The sequence below is a fragment of the Rattus rattus genome, chromosome 3, assembly GCF_011064425.1.
Source record: "Rattus rattus isolate New Zealand chromosome 3, Rrattus_CSIRO_v1, whole genome shotgun sequence".
NCBI classification, from domain to species: Eukaryota; Metazoa; Chordata; class Mammalia; order Rodentia; family Muridae; genus Rattus; species Rattus rattus.
The window spans coordinates 22,468,628-22,494,066 of record NC_046156.1 but is presented as its reverse complement, the minus strand read 5'-3'; the positions used below and the strand labels follow the sequence as shown (position 1 = coordinate 22,494,066).

Sequence of the window (25,439 nt, the reverse complement as noted above, 5' to 3'; positions counted from 1 at the left end):
CACAAAAGACAAGAAAGTCTGCATATAAGACACAGAGGGACCCTTGCTCCCAGATAATCCTGATTGGTAAATAAGAATGCCAGCAACCACAGCTGGGGAAATAGAAATAGTTGGGGTTGTGTTTTGGTGGACTTAGCAGAAAGAACAGAGGGGAGGAAAGAGGGACAGACTGCCACAGAAGAAGAAAAGCATGCTGGAGGGAGGAGAGCCACAATCAGATGGAGAGCTGAGCCATAAAAAAGTGCACATGGAGGCTGGTCAGTTGGCGTTAAGAGTAGCTCAGACAGAATAAAGAAATAGTAAGTAGTAATTTGGAGTGATCAGTAGGAAAGAAGATTCTAACAGCATGGAGGGGTAGGCAGTTGCCCAGCTACTGTGCTGCCTAAGGCATATTAAAATATAAAGTCTGGTGTTTCTTTCATCCAAGATCATAAATGGTCAAAGGCAGGAAAAAACCCCATGGCAAGATTTTTTTTTTTAAAAAATTTATTACTACACTCCTCAAATTATTCCACAAAATACAAATAGAAGGAACATTGCCAAATTCATTTTAAGAGAGCCACAGTCTCCCTGATACCCAAACCACACAAAGACTCAACAAAAGGAGAATTGTGGACCAATGTCCCTTATGAACATTGATGTAAAAATAATAAAATATTTGCAAACCTAATCCAAGAACACATCAAAAAGATCATCCATCATGATCAAGTGGGTTTCACAGCAGAGATGCAGGAAAAAGTTTAATATATAAAAATAATTTATTGTAGTGCCCCATATAAGCAAACTGAAAGAAAAAAATATAATCATCTCAGTAGATGCTGAAAATGCCTTTGACAAAATCCAACACCCTTTAATGATAAATGTCTTGGAGAGATTAGGGATAGACTGGACATTCATAAACATAATAAAGGTAATATACAGCAAAGCCTATAGCCAAAATCAATTTAAATGGAAAGAACTCAATTCCACTAAACTCAGGGATAAGACAAGGCTGTCTACTCTCTTCCTATTTATTCAATATTCTAATTGACATTTTAGCTAGAACTTAAGACAACTATAAGAGATTAAAATGATACAAACTAGAAAAGAATAAATCAAAGAATTACTGTATGCAGATCATATGATTGTATACATATGCAACCCCCAAAATTCTACCAGGAAATTTCTATATCTGATAAACACTTTCAGCAAACTGGGTGGATATGGTATTAACTCAAAAAAGATCAGTAGCCCTCCTATAAACAAAATATAATAGGGCTAAGAAAGAAATCAGGAAAGCATTACCCTTCGCAATAGCCACAAATGATATAAAATATCTCGAGGTAACCCTAACCAACCATGCGAAAGACATGTATGACAAGAACTCAAGCCTTTGAAGAAAGAAATTAAAGAAGATAGCAGAAGACAGAAAGATCTCCCATACTCAGGGTAGGAATAGCATAGTAAAAATAGACGGCCATTTTACCAAAAGTTATCTACAGATTCAAGGCAATCCTCATCAAAATTGCAACACAATTCTTTAAAGACTTTGAAAAGACAATACTCGATTTCACCTGGAAAAACAAAAAGAATCTAGGATACCTAAGACAAATCCTATACAGAAAAAGAACTTCTACCATCCCTCAGTTCAAACTATTACAATGCTATCAAAATAAAAACCACATGATATTGGCATCAAAAGACAGGTTAATCAATGGGATAGAATTGAAGATCCAGATATAAACACACACATCTCTGGACACCTGATTTTCAATAAACAAGCCAGAATTAGAAGCAGAAATAAAGAAATCCTCTTCAACAAATGGTGCTGGACTAACTAGATCTCAGCACGTAGATGAGTGCAAATAGATCCATATCTCTCACTCTGCATAAAACTCAAGTGCAAGTGAATTAAAGGCCTCAACATAAAATCAGATACACTAAACCTGGTAGATAAAAAGTAAAGAATAGCCTTGGACATATTGGTACAGGAGACAACTTCCTGAACAGAATGCCAATAGTGCACACACTGAGATAAACAACAAATGGGACCTCATTGTACTGAAAAGCTTCTATAAAGCAAAGGACACAGTCAATAACACAAAACTGCAGGCTACAGAATGGGAAAACATGTTCACTAACTCTGCATCTGAGAAAGTGCTCATTTCCAAAATATAAAAAGTAGAAACTAGACTTCAACAAACCAAATAATCGAATTAGAAAATGGGGTACACATCTGACCAGAGAATTCTCAACAGAGGACTCTCAAAAGTCCAAGAAGCACTTAAAGAAACGTTCAACATCCTCAGTCATCAGGAAAATCTAAATAAAAATGCAAATCAGAATGATTTGCTAAGATTAAAAACACAAGTAACCACTCATGCCATTGAGGATGTGGACTAAGGGGAACACTCCTCCATTGCTGGAGTGCACAAACTTGTATAGCCACTTTGGAAATCAATATGATGGTTTCTTAGAAAATTAGGAATCAATCTAATTTAAGACCCAGGTATGTCACTACTGGATATATACCCAAAGGACACTCAATCCTACCATGCACTCAACTATATTCATAGCATCTTATTGATAATAGCCAGAGACTGGAAACAACTGAGCTATCTCTCAACCAAAGAATAGTTAAAGAAAGTGTATATATTTACTAAATAAATTACTATTCAAAAACCAGCATTCTGAAATTAACATGTAAATGGATGGGATTAGAAAAACATCGTGAGTGAGGTAACCTAGCCCCAGAAATTAAAATGGTATATATTCACTTATTAGCTGTAAAGTAAATAATATAATCACATATTCAAAGAGGCTAAGTGACAAGGGGAAATAGAACAAATATCACAGGGTAGATTGAGGGCAGGGGACATGAACAGGAGGGATCAGGTAGGGGAAGATGGAGGGAGAGAGCACCTGGAGAGACAACTGGAATTTGGGGAACATTTTGAGGGCAAGATAGAAAACTTGCAATGAAAACTCCCAGTAATCAATGAGGGTAATCTTAGATAAATCTCCTCACAGTAAGGACTATGGAGCCCGAACAGATCATCTCCTGGAAATGAACAAGGCTCCCGGTGAAGGTATTAGGATACCAACCTTGCCACAGAACCTTTGACCTACAATTTCTACTGCCTAAAAGATGTGCTGAGGTAAAGCTGGCACAAAAATTATGGGAGTTGCCAGCCAATGACTGGTTCATCTTGAGACTCAGGCCACAAGAGGAAGCCTACTGGTAACACTACCTAGAGGGCCAGAAACTGGGCTGGATAGCCCAGAGACCAAGGGTAGAATTAAACAGGACCAGTGATTAAAAGCAGACAGATGATTGAGAGATGAATGATGGATGATGATAGATGATAGTTAGATAGATAGGTAGATAGATAGATAGATAGATAGATAGATAGATAGATAGATAGATTGACAGACAGACAGATGACAGACAGACAGTCAATGAAATGATTCCTAATAACATGCTATACTTATAGACAGGAGTCTATCATAATCATCATTAGAGAAGCTTCAATCAGTCATTGATTAAAACAGATCCAAAGACTCACACCCAAACATTAGGCTGAGCTTAGGGAATCCTGCAGAATGCAGGGAGAAAGGATTTTAGGGCACTAAAGGAAACCCCCAGAACTAACAGTGTAGGTTAAAAGGAGCCCGGAGACTGAACAAACAATCAAAGAGCCTGCATGGGTCTTACCTGGGCCATCTGCATATCTGTCATGATTGTCTAGTATGGTCTTTTTTTAGGACTCCTGACAATGAGAGCTAGGGCTGTCTCTGATATGTCTAATTGCTTTTGAGACCTTTTCCTCCTACTGGATTGCCTCAGCCAGTCATATAATGGGTGGTGCCTAGTCTTGTTGTAAATTGATATGCAAAGTTTGGTTAATATCCATGGGAGGCCTGCCTTTTTCTGAAGAGAAATAAAGGAAGAAGTACTACTGGGAGGGTAGAAGGGGAGGGAGGGGAACCTGCTTTCCAGTGTAATATATGAGGGAAAAATAAACAAAACTATAATAGTCTCTTTTAAAACTCAAAGTCTTTTACTATCCAATGTCTGTCAACCATAGGCTTCTATAAAATCAAAAATAAGTTAAATATTTTCTTACATCAAGGAGAACCAGGCTACAGTTATAAGCTGAACAAGGTAAAATCAAATTTCTACTGTCTCAATAACTCAATGTCCAGTGCCTGGGATCCACTTACCATCTGACTCCTTCAAAGGGCTTTGATGACTTCTCCACCATCTTGAAGACACAAAGCTTGTCTTCTAGGCTCTGGTTGGCTCCACTCGAGTGTTGCTGTTATTCTTGGTGGTCATCCCACAATCTGACAAATGTTGGGGTCTCTTGAAGCAACTGGCCTGTACCTTTCACCAGTAGCCTTTCCTGAGATTCCTTCATGTTGCCAGTCCTCCAATTCTCTGCAGAGTCCTTAGTCCTGGACTTTCAACTGCTACTGAGGCAGCACCTTCCTCAAGCTTCTCACAGTGCTAAGCCTCAGCTGCTCTCCATGTCCCCTTCAAAGACAGAATAGCACCCAGGTGAAAACTCTTCCACTACCCAAGTTCAGCTGCCAACACAAGGTTCAACATTGGCTACCTCTGAAACAGACTCTGTGTGTTAACTCTCAGGAAACACTTTCCAAAAGATTTCACCTCAGTGATGCTTGTCTCCTTTTAATCGTTGCTAATTTCTTAGCTCCCAATGGCCAGCAGCAAATGCCCCAGTTTTAAGAAAAATGTTTTGCTTCAGTATTTCTGGTCTCTTAACCACAGCTGCCTGTTCAGTCTAAGAATTGAACAATCTTCATCCTCACTAGAACCACAAATTCCCAACTCAAAATAGCAAAGAGCCCTGATTCAGTCTTTAAGAGCCTCTAAAGCTTTCCAATGGACCTTCACACAGTAGGCTTCAGTCATCTGCATTGCTCTCAACATTCTTATAATCCACAGACCAGCTCACCAAACTTTAAAAACTCAATAGATTTTCTAGTCTTAAATTCCAAAGTCCTTGCACAATCCTCCCAAGAACAGCATAGTCATGTCTGTCACTGAAATATCTCCATGATCTTGGTACCAATTTCTCTCTTGTCCTAGTTAGGGTTACTAATGTTGTGATAAAAGACAATGACCAAACAGTTTAGGGAGGAAAGGGTTTTTTGACTTACACTTTCACTGTTCTTCATTAAAGGAAGTTAGGACAGGAAGGCTGTCTAGGGGTGCTATTTACTGGCTTGTCCCTCATGACATCCTGTGCACTTAGAGAACCCAGAAAAACCAGTCTACAGATGGCACCACTCACATGTGCTTGCCCTCCCCCGAATTAAGAAAATTCCCTGCAATCTTGGCCATGACCACAGCCTGAATTTAAAGTGGCATTTTCAAATTCAGGTTCCCACCTCTCAAATAGCTCTAACCTGTGTCAAGTTGACATTAACCAGCATTATGTGTTGACCTAACCAGCTCAACTGACCTCTTATATAATTATTGCACAAATACATCACTTTCCAACTAGAACCCTTTCTTTCTCATTTGTCCCCAAAATTACTCATGAATACAAGATTGCATGGTAAAAATTCCAAATTTTAACATAAAAATTTAACATAAAAGTATCTAGCATAATATAGAAAGATTTATTTAAATGGGGAACAAGACAATGTATTCTCGTTTGGTTGTGTGATGTATAAATAAATTCCAGATAGATACTGCAATAGTCCTTGGATTCAGCATAGAACATACCTAGACAACAAATTCTCTCAATACAAAGAAAATTCATTACTCCAGGGGCAAGCAGGGCACAGGATGCAGGGCAGAAAGGCTGCCTTGGGATTGGAAAAAGATGGCAACAGATGACTATGCAGAAGATTTTAAGAAGAAAAGAGGAAGTCTGTGCTAGAGTTACTTGATAAGTACTGCTTAGACAGGTTAGCCGGTGTAACCAAATAATGAATTTTGTTTGCTGTACCTTGTTTTTTTGTTGTTGTTTTTGTTTTTTGTTTTTTGTTTGTTGGTTTGTTTGTTTGGTTGGTTGGTTGGTTTTGGTGGTGGCTAGACCTTGGAGTTTTGGCCAAGCATAAGGAAATGGCCAAAAGATGGAATAGACCTTGGGGGCTACCTTTATGAATATAATCTAGCAGTTCAGCAAGGGAGAGGGAAAAGGAATGGGCTATATTTGCCATGCTCAGGCCTGTTAAAGAGCCTTTGAGACATCCTAGAAGGTTTTAACACAAATGTAAGTCCAGTGGTTATAGTGAGGTGAAGTATATGAATTAGGTTAATTAGGTTAATTAGACTCAATGAAGTGCAGATTTTTCACTTGTTATGAGACACACAAAAAAGAAACAGCAAGGGGTGTTGAAGGGAAACCAAGAGAGTAGTTGAGTGCCCCTTAAGTAGGGAGAGTGGGACCACAATTCCCTACGTCAAGAGATTAGATAATAGGGCAGACAACACAGAGGGGCAAGGAGAACCGGGGAAGAATGCAGCCAGGGTGAGATGCTGCATGAATGTGAAGTTTAGGTACCTAAGATGAGCACACAAAATCCACACAAATACTGAGCTAAAGCTCATAGCTCCTCCCAAGACTCCCTTCTCACACTACCTGATAAACAGGAGTGCAAAGAGTCTGATTATGCAGCTCATAGATGCAGACTCCATTCATAAAGCATGGACTCACCTCAGACAGGAGGGTGGAGGGGAGTTTCTATTCTTTCACTTTGCCTAGATGTTAAGGCCATGGCTGCAGTTTTCATTAGGCTATGACAATTATGACAAGGTATTTCATTAGGGTCATACCCTGGACCTAATAATTGGTTGGCTTTCCTAGGTGTTCTTAATATAAAATGGCGAAAACAAGGGAATAAAAACATATGTAACATAAATGTCTTCCATCTCAATGATCATGAGTTAATGACATCATACTTCCATCATTTTGTCCACTTCCACGATAAATGCACGATGTGAAGTCCCTTGAGTCCCTTGCCTCGATACATTGCTTTGCTCAATGGCATTGCTCAAATATTTCGTATTGTAGAACTAGCCTTGAGTTTTTAGTGGTGTGGTGGAGGCTTTTGTTGACTTGGACTGCAAAGGAAAGTAGTGTGGTACCCAGAGATGCCTCCTTCCAGATAAAGGCTTTCCTGTAGCTACACCCACTCCTTGACCCTTTCCAAGAGGTAGATCAATTTCTTGCATAGCCAGATCAGTCTGCCTATTATCATGCTAGGATAGGACAGTGAAAATATCTAGAAACTTCTGTCTCTTCAAAATCATTATTTCCTTAAGTACATCAGAGGCATCATGCTTAAGGTTTTGGCAAGCTGGAACAGGTTTTAAAAGTAGTTCATAGATGTCATCCCAAGGGCAGTGCCTTAATGTCAAAACCTAACTTCTTATGCAACTTGCTGGATTCAGGCCTGCAGCATAAATTGGCAATATTTAATCAGGAACCAGAAAACGCCCCCAGTTAGCCTTCCCAATCTTTCTGTTAGGCCAATTGTTTTTTGATGATGTGGTAACACCACTGAGTATCCTAGACATAAGCCTATTGTTGCAAGATATGATTCATAATCTGCGTGCCCAATTCAGTGGAATGTTTGTACAGGATGCAATGGCATTTTGCCATTCCACAAATTGAGGTGCTGAGAGAAGACTGAAATCAGGGAAGGCCAATGTAAACCTCAAGAAAAAATAACAATTTCTCCGAATAAACATGCTTCTCTCATTAATGAGCAGAGACTACTAGTATAATGATGTCTATCCAATTGCCTTACCTTGGAACTGGGAATATATTGGGAATGCAAGATTGGTTTCTATGGCTGTCCATTTGAGTTCTCCACAAGATAACAAGATCATACTCAGTAAGAAGCTCACAGGGCTGAAATCATATGCAGTCTCTATGTTTACTATTATAGCTGATTTGTTCATAAGTCATTGTACAATATTGGGGAGTCTTGAGAGGAAAAGTAACCAATAACAAGTAGTAAAATAGTTTTGTGGTCTTAATGATTAATAATTTTATTGGTCATAAACAAAAGATACATAGATACATATGATCTCATTATCAAAAGTTGGAATATATATTTCCTACACAAGCATTGGGCATCCATTTTACAATTTTCTTTATTACATATCACTAACCACTTATGCAAAGGATAGCTATTGTTCATAAACAACATAAGCATGTGCTTCAAATCTTCTTTTGTTCTTCAGAAGACAGGCAAACAGGTAGCTATTCCAGTTCAGTTTACTTGAAGGGGTTCACTTCATCCTGCTCTCTCAGAACCAACCTAAATAAGGAAGCTATCTTCCATTTCACAAAGGCATGCCGTGAAGATGCATTCATAGTCACGAGCATTGCATTCCTTTTTCCATATTAATTAGGAACAGAGAAATCCTCATGACATCATAGGTGTAGGTAAATGAGACAGGGATGAATGAATCTCATGCTTGTGTAGTACACTGTCATGGGCTAGACCTGTACAAATCAAAGAATACAAATTACTTCCACTGTGTAACAGAATGCTGCCTCAAATGCAATTTTGTGTTTTAATTGATCTGAATTCTAGTTCCTAAGGCACATGGCCAGAAAAGGATAGCACACTATGACTATATTGCCTGTATCCTAAAAATCAGGGTTAATATCTGAAAAGTTGCAAATTATTATATTAATGAGGAAGCAAAGGACAGGAAGTGATATTACTATTAGATGCCAAATACAGTTAAACTTTATAAAGGTCAAGTTTTTTCATGATATATGAATAAACTACAAATAGAGGATAAAAGGTGTCATAAAACCTTCTGGGAATCATAACAGTTAAAAGTGCAACCTCAGGAGGCTTCCCTTTGAACTCATAAGCAAGATGGTGAGTATGTCAGACTATTTTTATATAATATACAAAATATCCATTACACCAATAAACACAACATCCCTGCAAATGAATTAAGTTCACAGCAGGGATGAATTATCCTGCTATAATCCCAGTTACTCAAGAACCTGGGACAGGAGAATTTAAATTTGAAAGACAGCCTCATGTACACAGTGATTATGAGGGCAACCAGGGCAACCTCAGAAAACCCTGACACAAATCTAAATATTTTAAAAGATAGGGGTGTGGCTCCATATCAGAGTTTTAAAAGGGTAAACAAAATGTTTCATTATTTGTAGATGATAATTTTTTTTTACAATTCCTTATTTTTAACATTTCACAAAATGAATATCCACCTGGTACAAAGCAAAGTACACCTCAAATTTTGAATTTCTATCTTTTCCTGGGTTGCAATATACTATGGGATGCTCTCATGATGCTGGAGGTCATCAGAAATAATCCCCAGCTCTCTATCAGTTCCTGGGTACCAGAAGTTGCAGCTATTCCATGATATGACAGGTTGTACATTTTGACATTGAATAGCTTAGGTGCACAGAATGTGTTTTGACTTAGAATATTTGCAAGTTACATTGGTTTCATTAGAACTCAACCCCATTTGAAGCAAAGAAACATCTGTATATATGCATACAACCTCCACAATAACTAGCAAATAAAATTTTGCATTGCCAATATTTTTTCAGCTTTGTATGAAAAGAACGTAACTCAGAGCTAAAACTACATTTCTATATCAGCAATCAGGTAATTAGAAAATAGAAGCTCAAGAATAGTATTTACTATTCTAAAAAGAAATGTGACATTGATTTTGCCCTGTAGTTTCAGCTTCAACAGTCTTCAAAAATCATGCAAGGCCATCAAGGGGCCCTTGGTTGTGCCTTTTAGGAGCAAGGTACTCTCAAGGCAGGCAGGAATTCCGGCATTGTCTGATCTGACCTTGCCCACGGTAAGCCTCATCTTCCTGTTGCTCTTCTCCAGAATGGTACAAAGCAGAGAACACTGAGACCAGTGTTACTCTGTTTTCTATAATGGAAAAACTGTGACAGATCCATTGATCCTAAATTTTTTATTGTTGGAGTCTCCTGGCTTTTCTGATAATTTTTCTTTTATTGTATTGTGTACCATTAATATCCACTAGGGAATTGTTAATAAGGCTAAACTGCATAGTATGTATACAGTAACAGTACAGAGTAAGTAGTAAGAAAAGTGTACACCTAATGTGGCAGGAGAAGTGTTCACAAGCAAGAGTGCAGGATGCCACTGATGGAAGCCGTGGCATAGGCCACAGCCAAACATGAGGAGAAACTCTGGAAACCCTGCAGAGGAGAGGAGGAAGGATTGCAGGAGCCAGAGAGGTTGAGAACACCACAGAAACACAGACCACAGAATCCACTAAGTGGGGCTCATAGAAGCTCGAAGAGACTGAAGTGACAAACACGAACCCTGCATGGGTCTAAACCAGTTTCTTTGCACATATGCTGTGATTGTGTAACTTGGGATTCCTAATAGTGGGGATAGGGTGTGTTCCTGACTCTTGCCTTTTCTCCAAACTCATTTCTTCCCACTGACTTGCCTTGTGTAGCCTTGGTAGGAGGGAGATGCCTACTCTTATTGTAGTATGTTACACCGTGTTCAGTTGACATCTTGGGAGACCTGATCTTTTCTGAAGGGAAACTGAGGAAGGGTGAATCTGAAGAAGAGGAGAGGTGGTTAAGTGACTGAAAGGAATAGAGGGAGGGAAAACTGTGGTCAGGATGTAATGTATGAGAGAATAATAAATCAAACAAACAAATAAATACATGCTACTATTGCAGAGGACATGGGCTCAGTTCTTAGCAGCACACAAGATAGCTAACAACAATCTATAATCCTAGCTCCTGTGAATTTGATGTGCTATTCTGTCCTTAACAGGCACATGAACTCATGCACGCATGTATGCACGCACACGCACACACATAGACACACACACACACACACACAAATGAATTTATATAATTTTAAACATACAAATAAATCTAAGACAAAAGCACAAAGATTGTAAGTGCAAGGGGTTGAGGAGGGTAGAAAATACCATTGTCTCTGACCATTAAAGGACAAATGCACTCCTGAACCCACTGCAGCTGTGGTTGCCTGTACAAGATCTGCATAAGATCAAGCCAGTCAACATTCTAGCATAAATAGCTATCAAAAATTCATGGTGGAGGACCAAGAAACAATTTTTTTAAAGGTGACTCAAGCTCAGCAAGTTTCCCAATGCCTAGGAATATTTGGTCAGCACAAATTGAATTCAGTGGATAATAGAAGGAGGAGGAGGAGGAGGGAGAGGAGGAGGAGGAGGAGGAGGAGGAGGAGGAGGAGGAGGAAGAAGAAGAAGAAGAAGAAGAAGAAGAAGAAAAGAAGAAGAAGAAGAAGAAGAAGAAGAAGAAGAAGAAGAAGAAGAAGAAGAAGAAGAAGAAGAAGGACAACAACAACAATAACAGCAGCAGCAACAACAACAAGAGAACAAGAAGGAGGAGAAAAAGAAGAAAAGTTTATGAAAGAGTATAAAAGTTGGTTTTGATTCTTGGAGCAGTTATTAGGAAAGATAGGGAAATAATGTAATCAAAATACATTGTGTGAAATTCTTAAAGGATCGCCTGAACAGAAAAATGTTAATGAACAGAAAAATTGAAGAATATTTAAAATACAGTACAAGAGTGCTTCCTTATAATGCATGGGATCACCAACCTGACCCTATGTATGACAAAACAAAGAAACAAAACCATCGTAAGCATGTTTGGAGAGACTTCAAAGAACACAGGTGCTGAAGTCTTTAGGATTTATTTTCACAGTCAATGACCTCCATGAACAATTCTTAAGATTCTAAAATTTACTTGAAAAGGTAAGTTACAACAAAAACCAAAAAAGGTCACAATGGAAAACAGAGACTACATGTTCAGATGACCACTTCTACAGAAAGAGGCACAGAAAGAGTGTTTGTCACCACTATTCTGACAATTTGATGCTGAACTACTGTCTTAGTCAGGGTTTCCATTGCTGTGAAGAGACCCCATGACCAAGGCAACCCTTATAAAGAACAACATTTAATTGAGATTTTGAAATTCAGTTCAGTATCATCATAGCAGGAAGCATGGCAGTATTCAGGCAAGAATGGTCCTGAAGTAGCCTAGAGTTCTACATCTTTACCCAAAAGAAGCTAGAAGCAGACTGGCTTCCAGGCAGCTAGGCTGAGGGTCTTAAAGCCCACAGGGACAGACTTCCCCCATCAAGGCCATACCTACTCCACCAAGGCCACACCTCTAAATAGTGGCAATCCTTGGGCCAAACATATTCAAACCACCACAACTACCAAGCACAGTTGGGGTTTAAGAGCAACCCAAGGTTTCAGTGAGTTTATTGGGAAAATGTTACTAGCTTTAAAGATTCATAGAATAGATAGCATCCCATATAAAATCAGGAGATCCACTGAGCACAGGAAGCCAACTGGTTTTTAGGTGGCTTGAGCAGAAACAGAATAACAAAATACATGAAAAGCATACTTTTACTCCTTTTTGTTGTTGTTGTTGTTTTGCTTGAAAGAGAAAAAAAGCAGGAAGCTGAGTGAGTAAACAGGTGAGGAGGATCTGGAAGAAGTTAAGGAAACATTATCATAACATATTGCATGAACGTGTTTCTAATAAATAAAATAAAAATTAAGAAGTGATAATGGTACTTCTCAGTTAGTAAAGTGCGTGCCTTCCAAGTGTGAGGACCTGAGTTGGATTGGCAGATCCCATGTATAAGAAAGCAACATGTGGATTGCCTGCAGGTAATCCCAGAACTGGATCCCTGGGCTCATGGACCAGCAGCCTTGCCTAATTGGCAAATTCCAAAACACTGAAGGGCTCCAACTCAAAAAGACAAGGAGGAGGAGGATCACTGTTGAGGAAGGACTCTGAAGATCAGTTCCTCTCTGGCCTCTAAATGTGTGAATGCACGAATAGACTCACATTTAAAAAAAGAAAAAGAAAAAGAAATCTAAGAATGTGATTACCCCTCTCCTCCTCCTTCTTTTATTACCTCTATGTCATTTCCATTGCCTATCCAAAATTTCAAGACCTTTTCCTACTGTCTGCTTCAAATCTCTTGTTTTGAGGGAAAACTACATGGTTTAAGGATTTACCAACTTCCTCTAAGCTTCAGTTTGACACCACTAAGCATGAGTGACTACATTTTGGTTTGGCCTCTGGGGGCTTCGCACAAAATTCAGTTCAAAACGATGCCTCCAATCATTTATTTACCTTCCCACATACAAGTGTCAATTCCAGGGGCATGAAATATTTAGGTATGAGGCATATAAATAAGTAAACGAATAAAATATTTATATGGGATACAGCTTCATGACTCCAGTGCAGGGAGGAATTTCATGTACAAAGAACAAGAAAAGTAGAAAGAAAATTCAGCAGTGGAAAGAAAATTCAGCAGTGCAGGTGAAATTAAAATGAAGAACATTTCCCAAAAGGCACCAAAAAATTCAGAGACAAAGAAAGTGTGAAAATATATAGACAATAACAGTCATCTGGTTAGTTGTATCCAAAATGGGTTTTTAAAAAGTGTCAGAGGCTTAAAGGGAAAATGCAGAAAAATGCATGAAAGGAAAAAAATCTAAATTGTGATGAATATATAGAAATGAATAATGGAAATGGATAATGGAAAAATTTAAATTAAAATAAAATGATTGCATTTCAAAAAGCAAGTTAAGAAACATAATACCACAATGTTGCCATATTTTGAGAAATGTGTATATATCAAATTTAAGATTAAAGTGTTCAGGATCCGGTTCAGTCTTTGAACAGCTCAGGACCGGAAAACTGCTGTTTACCTATGTAGTTTGGTTGATACTGGTGGTTTTTGTTTTGATTTGATTTAAAATTTGTCTGTTTTATTTAAAATTATGATTTGGTTTCCCACTTGAATTTTGTTGTTAGTTCCCTTGTTGAAAAACCTTGTGCTTCTTGACTCAAAAGACTGTAACCAGAATAATGCAGAAATAACAGAAGTTAATCTATGAGGCTGTAGGTCCCTTCTGCTTGCATGTATACAAGTATGTTCCTTTGTGCAAGAGAAGGAGATAGTTTCATTTTCCACGATGTTATGGAAGACCCAAGACTATGCTTCATCAAATCAAACAACATTCCAAATCCTTGTATTTCCTGGAGCAAGCACACACACCCATGAACAGAGAGACCCTTCTGCCTGACTTCTCCCTCCGTCTTAGTGACTGCAACTATATGTTGCCAAAATAGTAACAAATGTTAAGACAAGAAGAGGGGATAGGCCTGGTTCCCAACAATGAAATTACCTACCAGACTACAAAATGATTATACTTCATATATGTACTGGAGCAGGTAAAGAACTGAGTTGTCCCTGGGATCACAAAGACATATATATATATATATATATGCATGCCAGCTAGATTACTGTGTCTAATACAAACTGGAATGTATTGTACACATACTGCCACATTTCAGATTTAGTACAAATAATATACAATATATCAAAATGATATTTTACACAGTTGGACCCAATAATTTGTGGTGTAATATTTATTACGTGCTTTATCTTAATGTTAATGTTGATACTGAAAATTTTTATATTGCATGTGATGCTTGCTGTGTTGTTCTGGTCTGCTTTATCATTGTGATAAAACCATTCGATAAAAAACAATGTAAGGGACAAAGGGAGTACTTCAACTTATCCTTCCAGGTCACAGGTCATCATTGATAGAAGCCAGGAAGCCAAGAATTGAAGCAGAAATCACAGAGAAATGTTGCTGATAGATCATTCCCTGGATCATGTATAGTCCTCTTTCTTAGACAGCCCAGGACCACCAGCCCAGGGATGGCCAGGGCCCTCCTACAACAACCAAGATAGTGTCTCACAGATATGGCCACAGAGTCACAGGTCAATTAGGTCTGAGAAATTCTTCATTGAGGTTCCCTCTTCCCAGATCATTCAAGATTATATCAGTTTGACAATAAAAACTGGCCAGCACAGCCCCCAACCTGCTACCCTGTGAAGTAAACAGTGCAGATGCTATTTTGTGGCTACCCTATAATATTCTTCAATTTTAAACTGGGGTGTCAACTTTGAAAAATCATGTTTCCTTAAATGTGCATTTTATCTTTCTAATTAATTCACTTTGCTCTTCTTTGAAATCCAGGAGATGGAGAATCGCTCGGGCTGCTTTTTCGCCTGTTCCCATTTTCTGGAGCAGAAGATGATATGCTATAAGGACTTTCACAGCAGGCTCATCATGTCAGCAGACTCCATGGCAGTTCTTAAAGTTCTGTTGTGTAGACTTGTGTTACCTGTCTAAGCAAGGCGGACCAGTGAGTCTGTCAAGCCTGCCTTCAGAACAGTGTCTTACCATCAGTTTGCTGTGGAGCAGACTGTGTCTCGTTTTGGTGAGTACAGCACTGATATCATATTCCATGGGCAATTTCCTCTTCAGGTTATGTGCAGGGGAAGTACAGTTACCAGCAGAGAAATCACCTAACCGTTGTCAAATTAAAGAGTGGTGGAGGAGTTAGGTGAGGATTCTCAACACGTTGAAAGAGAGGATTATAGTTCAGCCTGTGAGGATCCCACATCCTGAGGTCATTAGGGATGCACGTGTGTATTAGGAAAGAATTCAAAACAAGTCGGCTTGTTGATTCCTCTTAAAAAGGAAGCAGATGGCAGCCAGCCAAACCTCAGAATCAAAAGTCACAGGAAACTACAAATCAGTGCAAACAAGGAAACCTTCCAAAGTGGCCTGAAATCGGAGAAGCCCTCCCTCTACTTTGATGATCAGCTTAGAATATGATCTTCAGAAGTAACCTAGTAAGCACCCGCACTTGGGATGTCTAGTTGTCATGCTGGCCCGAGTAAGCCTTTTATTTATCAACTCTGTTCTCTTCCCAGCATCCCACTCTCCCCTTAATGACCATTTGGGCATTTAGAAAGCTGGACATTCAGAAAACATACAATTGTACATTGTTTTCAAGCTCCATGCTGCCCCTGACAGAATTATTGAGGAAGCATTACGCAAATCTATTGTTTACGGAGACCATAAAACCATCTGGTCCAAAAGGTTCACTTTCTGTAGGTGACTTCTGGACACCAGTATGGGTTTAACTTCCTCTGTCATTCCTATTCTGGCTGCCAAGCCACTGTTGACAAAACACAGGTGATTTGTTTCTCATTTCTGACCAGGCTTCCCACCCTACCTCTGCTTATTTAACACGGGTCTAGTTTCTGTAAATCACTTTCTCTGCCTTTCTTACCTGGGGCCGTTTTCCACATTTTCCCTGAGGTTTCCTTTGGAGGCCTTCTGTGGATTTCCAGACAGAGTCAAACATTTATAACTACATCTCAGAGACACAAAGCGCATTTGTAGAAAGTCATAAACACGACCTTGGTAATAAACCCCAGGGTGTGGCTATTGCACACAGATGGCGGCTTCTAAGCTTTCACAGTCCACGGGCAGCCCTTCATTTATCCACACTTTCAACTGCAGAGCAGGGGACAGAAGATTTTGTTGCTACTGAGTAAGTCGAATAAATGGATTTCATTTCAAAATCACTATATAAAATTACGTGGGGTTTGCATTTTCCATGAGAATAGTGGACTTTTAAACATGTGTTTCACTGTTCCGTATCGTCACAATGCATCAGAATTGTAGCCATTTCTGCACATGCTCAGACATTCGAATGTATTTCAGAAAAGTCAGAACATGGAAGCTGCGTGTTGCTCTTCCACAGGTACCAACTTCCCAGAGGGTAGCTGTCAACTTGAAGGCACTAAGACTCCCATTTAATCTCCTGTGTATAAAAACATGAGCAAGAAGCAAAATTTTATTTTGATCTGGTGATGTCCACGAGTGACACCTGTTTCAGTATTTATTTTTCTATAACATACAAAGTCTGAGAGCCTTTAAGATCACTGTGGGCAAAGCTAGATTCAGTACTTTGTACCGTTAGAACAGGTTAGACCTTTGGCATAACTGATCTTTGCAGATTATAGTCTCATGGACAAGAAATTTGAGGGTGCCATTGAGATAACAAAGGATAGATCATTTCCAACAAAACAAGCAGCTCCTGTTCGATTATTATTTTCACAGCTTTCTCATAAATATCCAGTTTAGCTAAGTAAACGTAGTTATGCAAATCCCTAACATCTACTGTTCTCACAAACGGGATACCCTATGTTCCATACTAAGCTTATCTTGAGAATTACTCATGGAAAAAAGTGAGGAGTTGAGATCGATTTTAAAATGTGAGTTTTTTTTCAGTGCCAGAAACCTAGGCACTGCCATTAGCTATAAAAAGAACTGGTGGGAGGAGGATGTGGCTCCCGCCTGAAGATACACAACACTTTCTGGCAGCCACATCCTGCCTATGGCTGGGTCAACCCAAGGACCACATGATGGTTTTCTTAAATGATATGCAATTAATAACCTGTTGTTGTAAAGGAAGGCCATTAAGAACAGAGTAGTATCTCTAAAGGCTAATAGGTATCTAGAGTTGTAGCACATTTAAGGGTTGGAGCTTTGTAAGCATCATACAGAGAATGTCTGAGGGTCTCTTAAGAAATAGAGAAATAAACCATCACAGGAATAAATGGGAAAATATACAAACATATGTGTATGTGTGTGTAAGTGTGTTTATATTTATTAGTTCTGATAGGGATCTGTAATGCCCCTACGGATTCGTGTTCTGAGTACTTTTTCCACAAACAGGGAAACAAAGAACTAGTGGGGCTGTTTCTGAAGCCTACAGAACCTTTGGGACACAGGGCCTGACTGCCAAATGTCACTAGGTGTATGTGGTTGGAAGTTGATGCTGTTGTTATTGTTGTTGTTGTTGTTTGTTGTTTTAACAGACCTCTGATTTGGGTTATATTCTCTGATTTCTGATCTGTTGGCATGCAAGCAACCAACACCTCATGCTCCCCCTGCTACAGATCGAGCCCCTCCACTGTACCTCCCCAATTATGATGGACTACAAACCTCTGAGACCACAAGCCAAAATCAACCTCTCTTCCTTTCAGTTGCTTCTGACTGGTACTTTGTCCTAATGATCACTACACTTTAGGAATTATGTGGATTTCATAAATAAATTGACTTGTGTTTTTACAAAATTGATACACAGTTCATATAAGATTGTGCTAGATATAAATGGTACTAGTCTCCTTTAGTCATTTAGTATTAAATTATAATTATTTTGCTATTTCATGTATTCTTTGAAAACACTGTGTATCTCTAATATCGAGTGGGATCAATCCTCCTCAAACATTAACAGGAATCAAAATGACCTTGGATCCATTTCCAGTCTCTAAATTAATGCATATCAGTAGGGCCAGAAGTGTGATTTCCTATTTCACTGGATAGTTGAAGATAAAGCTCTTTATTACTTTATACAAACATTATCCTTAAATTGTGGGTTTACATTACTTTATTCTTGCATAAATAACTCAAGAGTGAAAATCATTTTGCATAGCATGTTTCTCTTAGGTATAACTAAGAAAATTATAAACACTTTTGGAGATGTAGTAAATATGACCAAACATTTGCATGCTTTCTACCAATTTATATTACAGGTGAATATTCCTTTTCTTATCTAAATCCTTTGTGTTACATAGTACATTCTAGATCTTCTATGTTTAAGTCTAAGTGACATGTTATTTCAGTCTATATTTCCTTTATCACACGGAGAGGAAAACATTTCATCACATTTTCAATGTCTACCTGCCAAAACTAGGAACAATTCTACAGATGCTTTCTTAAAGCAATTTTCTAGGGATCGTTTGCATTTGCAGGACTTAACCCCCTAGCTAGCGAAGTTATCATAGATATTTTGTCACTTAGTGATGTGCTATTTACTTATGTGCCGACCTTCACAGATTAGTTTGGTTTTTTTCAGCTTTTATATAGTTTTATTGATTTGGGTTTAGGGACATTTTCTTGTTTTGTTCTTGTTCTTGTTGCTGTTGCTGCTGTTGCTGCTGTTGTTGTTGCTGCTGTTGCTGTTGCTGTTGCTGCTGTTGCTGTTGCTGTTGTTGCTGCTGCTGCTGCTGTTGCTGTTGCTATTGTTACTGTTGCTGCTGATGTTGTTGCTGTTGTTGCTGCTGTTGTTACTGTTGCTGCTGTTGCTGTTGCTGCTGTTTTTGTTGTAGTAGCTGCTGTTGTTGCTGTTGCTATTGCTGTTGTTGTTGCTGTTGCTGTTGTTGATGTTGTTGTTGCTCTTGCTGCTGCTGTTGCTGCTGCTGTTGTTGCTCTTGTTGCTGTTGATATTGCTGCTTCTGCTTCCGCTTCTGCTGCTGCTATTTTCTGAATAGTAGGCTCAAACCCAGAGACTCTGGTGATGATAAACAAGTACTCTGATGATCCACTTACCCATCCCAGGCCTAATTGTAATTCTTTTAAATTTTGTTTTGCTTAAAAAAATAGGAGTCTTAAAAAAAGGATACTACTTTTTCCATGATGCTATGCCAGTTTCCCAATTTTTGGTTTGCCTTTTTCCTCCCCTTTCCCGTCCTTTCTTCACTCCTCTTCCTTTTCCATCCATTCTCTCATTTTAATTTTTTCTGCTGTTTATTCATTTGTTCCCACATGTTTTACACAATGCAAATGAGCCCAAACGGTTAATTGCATGTCCCATTTATTGAATAATAATTCCTTTTTTTCAATTATAGTGTACATGATCACATTAAAATTTAATTTGCACACTGGTACATTAGTCTGGATGGCATTTGCAGGGAATATGAACTGATACAAAAATGTTGTTTTTAGGAAATTGCTTGAGGAAACACATGGATGACAACAAATGAGAAAACCAGAAGTCAAGACAGGGTGAAGCCAAGCAATCTCTCATTTCAATATGTGTTTTGGCTTTGGCTTGGGTTTCTAAACAGGGCTTCCTTGTTTTGACCATTCCCTTTAAGATAAAAGTTCTCACAGAGGGAAAAAAACGACTCATTGCTTTTGGCAAATATTGAGAGCCAAGCTTGTTACTGCAGTTCCTGCAGTTTGGAACAAATGGTAGCTCTTGTTTAAAAAAAAAAAGTCCTTGGCTAGGTGAAATGGTTCACCAGGTTAAAGAAATTCCACCCAGCCTGACCTTCTGAGCCTAAATGGTGGACAAAGAGCAATCTCTTAAAAACCTTGTCCCCAACCCCCACATGACATTATTTTATGCACCCAACAAAGTAAATAAAGTGAATATGAATAATAATAAAACCTTAATGTATCAGATCACCATACAAAGTAGAGGCTTTACTATCTATCTAGCTTTTCAATTACCTAGAAGTGCCAAATGCCACTTTCTCAGTTGTAACAGAGTCTTCTCACCTACCTAAGAACTTAACAGAATTGCCTCACGAAATGAAACCAGAGACAGGTAAGACATAGTTCCTGCTTTGACAAAGTCGAATTTTGCTGACAAATGGAATGTCCTCTTGTAAGCAGTCAATGGTTCTCTAATACACTACAGTTCCCACAAAAGAAAAAAAAGGCACTTTAGTTCTAAAATGAGCAGAAAAGTTCATCACAACATCCCATCTCTGGGGCAAGAAAAACCACTCAACACATGATTAATCAGCTTGGACAATCAGTGAAGGCACAGCCTGCCCAGTGGTTGCCATAGTAAAACTGCAGTGAAATACTAAGCTTGAGACTTGAGAGTTAAAAGCTTCAGATAAATAAATGGCAAATAATGAAATATCTTAATAATTAGTGTCTTCTGAGAAGCTATATCTCCAGACTTTTGAAATACAGAAAATTGTTAGAAACAGAAACATGTAGTTCAAAGTTAGTTATATTCAAAAGTGATTTATCGGTTGTGTCTGATGTTTGTGGTTTAGTGTTTTATTTTGATTTTTTCTTTTCCAGGAGTTCTGACATATTGAGTTTTGTGAGGACTCACTTTTAGGTTAATGAAAATCGTACCCAAACGTTTCATCCCACACCCTATGTTCATTTGTTTTTCTCTTTTTTGAATTTCATGTTCTTAAAACAGCACCATGCCCAACCTTTTATTTTTCCATCTATCCACAAATATCACTAATAATCAGGAATTAAGTCAATAGCAATCCTCACCATTCACTGCCGTTTCAGTGGCTGAGACAGGGACCCCTATCCAGTCACATTTCTCTGTGTGTGCTCTTTCAGCTCTTTAAAGGCAAGGAGATAACTACATAAATAAGCATCATTCCTGAGCCTACAGTGGGAGGTGTTCTTGTGCCCCCTATCCTTCCTTCCCAGTTTGGATGGACAGAGATGCAAATGTCTAAGAGTCAAGGTAACAACCAGTTCAGGAAACTCACGATTGATTCAGGCTGCTTCAGGCTACCTGCTGATAGCTACTGAGCATATGAGGGTTCCATGAAGCCTATGCATTGCTATGATGAAGGTGAATGAAGTGAATCCTGGGTATAATTTTTTTTCTGTCATATTTGACATGGAAAATTAAAACCTAGAAAAAATCCTTTTTATTCCCAATGGAAGTTTACTGTTCTACTGTTTCTATGAAATTATTAAGTAACAATCACACTGTATCCACTTGAGTAGATTTAAACCAAAGCCATCATGAAAACAATTCTCTGCACAGAACATGTACATCTAAAATGAAAATTTAATAAAATGAAAAGACACAATATAGAATTACAAGATATCTTTATTTGCTCTGTGAAAGTTTTGAACAAACAAAAACATTTTTGAAATATATAAGGACTTTTTTTTTCTACCACAGGAAGTGATATTGCAACAGAGAGAGCATGGGCAGGTGTGACTTCTCTTCTAGAGTTCCCAGTGGTCCTGGACAGTAACACAAACATGGAACACCTTGGAGGTCTGAAAAAGGACTATGAATCTTCTACACAATGGCAATCACAACTATTTTCCCAAGAGCTACATTTAGGTTTATGATACACCTAAAAAGTTTGCTATATGAAATACTGACAATACTTTAGGCATGTTTTTAATGAAAAGATAACTCATATTCTATAATTTCCTTTCATATTTTCTGTGCACCCACCTACCAACTGCCATGATCTGGGATCACACACAGTTGGCCAATATTTGGCAGATGATCTGCTCCATCTGGACCCTTCACAGCCATCATTAATGGAACACAGAATCCTTTCTCATCATTTACTCTCAATACAGGATTCAAAGCACCAATAATTCACTGAAGTAATTTTTAGAGATGAAATAGAATTAACTCCCTGACCTATGCTAAGGTCAGAGGTTAAAACAGAGCCTCCAAGTACAGCTGTAGAGTAGACTTATTTGGACATAAAGGAATAATTCTGAAACTCAGCTAGATCTGTCAAATCAGAAATGTTCAGCCATGGAGGCCTAAAATTTTAATTTTATATAATTTCAAAGGAACGCTCAATCAGATAGCCACAACTATGACTGTGCACAGATTGACTATAGAGCATACATAGTAGAAATGAAAGAGTTGAGCAACATATTCAAGGTTTTTGACTATCTGTGTGATAAAATGTAAAGATAGCTTCACAAAAATTTTCTCAGAGAAAGATTCCTTGGCAGATAGAATGAAACCATGCAAACTGATACACTGAATGCATCCCCCACACATTAATTCCCTTCAGGAACTGTGATAGAAGATCATTAAAATGTGATCAACCCACTAATAAGTCCAGGAGCAAAGCACCCCCTCATTTGATTACAGACTTCACGTATTTGAATAGTTCCATAGATAGATAGATAGATAGATAGATAGATAGGCAGACAAACAAACAGATAAATATTAGTGATTTTCTCATAGTTGTTGGCAGGGTATCATTTGTTCAACCATTAATATACATGTTGCAACAAAACATCTAACCCATAAAAACCATAAGGAAAGCATTACTTCCTAGTTCCAGGGTAGAGTCCATTTTGTTCAAAAAGGCATGGTGTCAGGAGCCTGAGGCATTTGGTCATGTTGCACCTGCAATCAAGAAGGAGTTAGATGACTGCTGACACTTCTCTTGATTCCTTCTTTTTCCTCAGTGTAGAACACAAGCTTGTACAATGGTGCTCCCGACATTCACAGTGGCTCATTCCTATTTCCTTTTAGCCTATCTACAAACTCCCTCATTATGATGCCCAGAAGTTCATCACCTATGTGATTCTAGATCCTATAAAACTGGTAATCATTATTAGCCATTGCACACATTTCACAAATGTTAGAATCTGGGTTGTAGTATGAATAGAACATACTACAATGACCAGGTCATCATGATGTGTTTGATGCATTGTCCTAAGGCTTAGAGAGTCAAGCTACAGTTATATGAATATTAGGTATGGTAAGAAACATCATAATCACACATAAACCCTTGGATGGGGTGGTCTTTATGAGGAAGGGAAGGCTTCTCACTTCTCTGTTAGATCTGGATTTCCTGGTATCATGACAATAATGCATGTCTGTCCAATGCTGGTATAAAATGTATATGAGACCCAAGCTTAGTCAACTAGTCTTCACTCTTTGTTACATGTTTCCTAAAGACAGATTCATTCTGGGAACCTTATAATAATCAGTAAGGAGAGAGAGTCCCAAAATGAGTGACTGAAAAAGTGGAGATGTGTAACACATAGGATAATCCCATCATTGAAAGCATATATTGTTTTTTATTTCAAAATACTGAAATCAGTTCAATAAAATGGTATGTGAGTGGTACATAATATCACCTACACTATGGGCAACATCATTAATCATGACAGAAATGACAATCAGAACAAAAATAGTATCACTTCACCTATAGGGTTGACTAACATTTGAAAAGGCAGGCAAAGAACAATTTCCTACTATATTCTGAATCCTAGTTTACATGCACAGATAAGTGTATACCAACCCCTAATCAAAGAAAATTCTCTTCACAACAAGTGGAAACCATCACAGAAAAATGCTACTGTATACAATGCAGAAATCAATTGATCATGGACAGCCTAGCTTCATGGGATACAGCTATACCTTAGCTCCTACACTCAGGGTTCAGGGCACATCAGAAAGGATGGGAGATGGTTTAAAGACCCAGAAGGCCAGGAAATCTGCTGTGAAACAAATTTCCCTAGATATGGCTGTGTAAACAAGACCAGAATAATTGCAATATCAATTAAATCAACATTTTAATACTAAATGGAAAAATCTTCTTAGGGTCTCACTCTTGGATAAAGAATTTCAGGCAACTAATGAATGCTGGGAGAAGAGTTTCTCCAAGCAAGGGGCCTCCTTATTGGTTGTCTAATGTAAAATGGTCACAAAAATAGACTCAGTAGATTATATGTATATATTTGTGCATTCACATATGTGGGTGCATATAGATACATATATGCATAAATATATATGCATATATATGAGAAAGAATAGAAATAAAAGAATAAAAGCCTGGATATTTTTGACATAATTTACTGCCCTTCTTAATTTTTAATATCTGTAATTAAAATACAATTACATCATTTTGCCCATCTTTTTCTCCCTCCAGACATTCCCAGATATACTACCCCCAATCCTTCTTATGACCTATCACTCTCAAGTTAATAAACTATATTTTAGTATTGTGTTCCATGCGCACATTATATTATATATGTATGAATGACTTCTTTTTAATTTATATTAATTAATATATTTATTAAGGTGGCTTACTGGCTATGGTGCCAGTAGTCCACCAATTGCTGTCTCACAACAGAAAGGCCAAAAATCTAGTAGGTGCTCAGTGCATGAGACAGTAACCAAGAGAGATAAAAATAGTTTTAATAATCACCAAGACAGAAAAGAAAATTAATTCATCAAGGAGTAGAGTACATAAATATGTTACAAAAGAGTGAAGGTGATACAATGACCAAAGACACTCCTTAAAACAGTGAATTAAAACATGAACCTTATATTCTAAGAATTAATTCAAAATAGATGAGGCCTAAATTATTGTAATATACAAGACAACAAAAGCATGAAATCTAAGGTAAGCTAAAACCCAGGTGAACTTTAGTCTGGGGATAGCTTTTTAATATCAAATATGAAAGGCATGATCCACATAGATGCCACAGTTGAAAGGAAATACTGTCAAAGGAATACCTGTTGACTATTTTGCAAAATATAAAAAGGAATTCTCCAAACTCACTGATCCCGGTCCACAGCTCACTGCTCCCAAACCCCTTGAGAGATAGCTCACTGCCTGGACAGGTAGGCACTCCTGAGACTAGCAGGGCGGGAGAGACCACCAATACTGTCCACCTCTGCCCACATCCCTGGCCCAAGAGAAAATTGTCTATGGCCTCTGGGAACTGGAAGATAGGGGCACTCGAGCAGCAGGTCCCCTGTGGTCCAGACACCACCCAGACCTGAAGGGACCTGGTCTACAGTTCTCTGCACCCAAATCCTGTGGGAGGGAGAGATAAACCTTCAGAGGGGCAGGCACGCTTAGGAAGCCAGAAGAGACTACACTATGCCCACATTTCTGACTCCAGAGGAAAACACCTAATGACATCTGGGACCCTGGTGCACGGTGGCCCCGGGAAAAAGCAGGGCAGG

General features: G+C 38.4%; 1 long non-coding RNA gene across 1 annotated transcript in view; it reads right to left on the bottom strand.

The window, feature by feature from the left end:
• LOC116895307 overlaps positions 1–16,240 on the bottom strand; it is a 50,872-nt gene extending 34,632 nt beyond the window's left edge. The window contains exons 1-2 of the long non-coding RNA XR_004387270.1: positions 16,188–16,240; positions 4,204–4,516 (exon numbers count right to left, since the gene is read on the bottom strand). This is a non-coding gene — a long non-coding RNA (uncharacterized LOC116895307). The remainder of the gene's footprint in view (positions 1–4,203; positions 4,517–16,187) is intronic.
• Between the last annotated feature and the right edge of the window lie 9,199 nt (positions 16,241–25,439).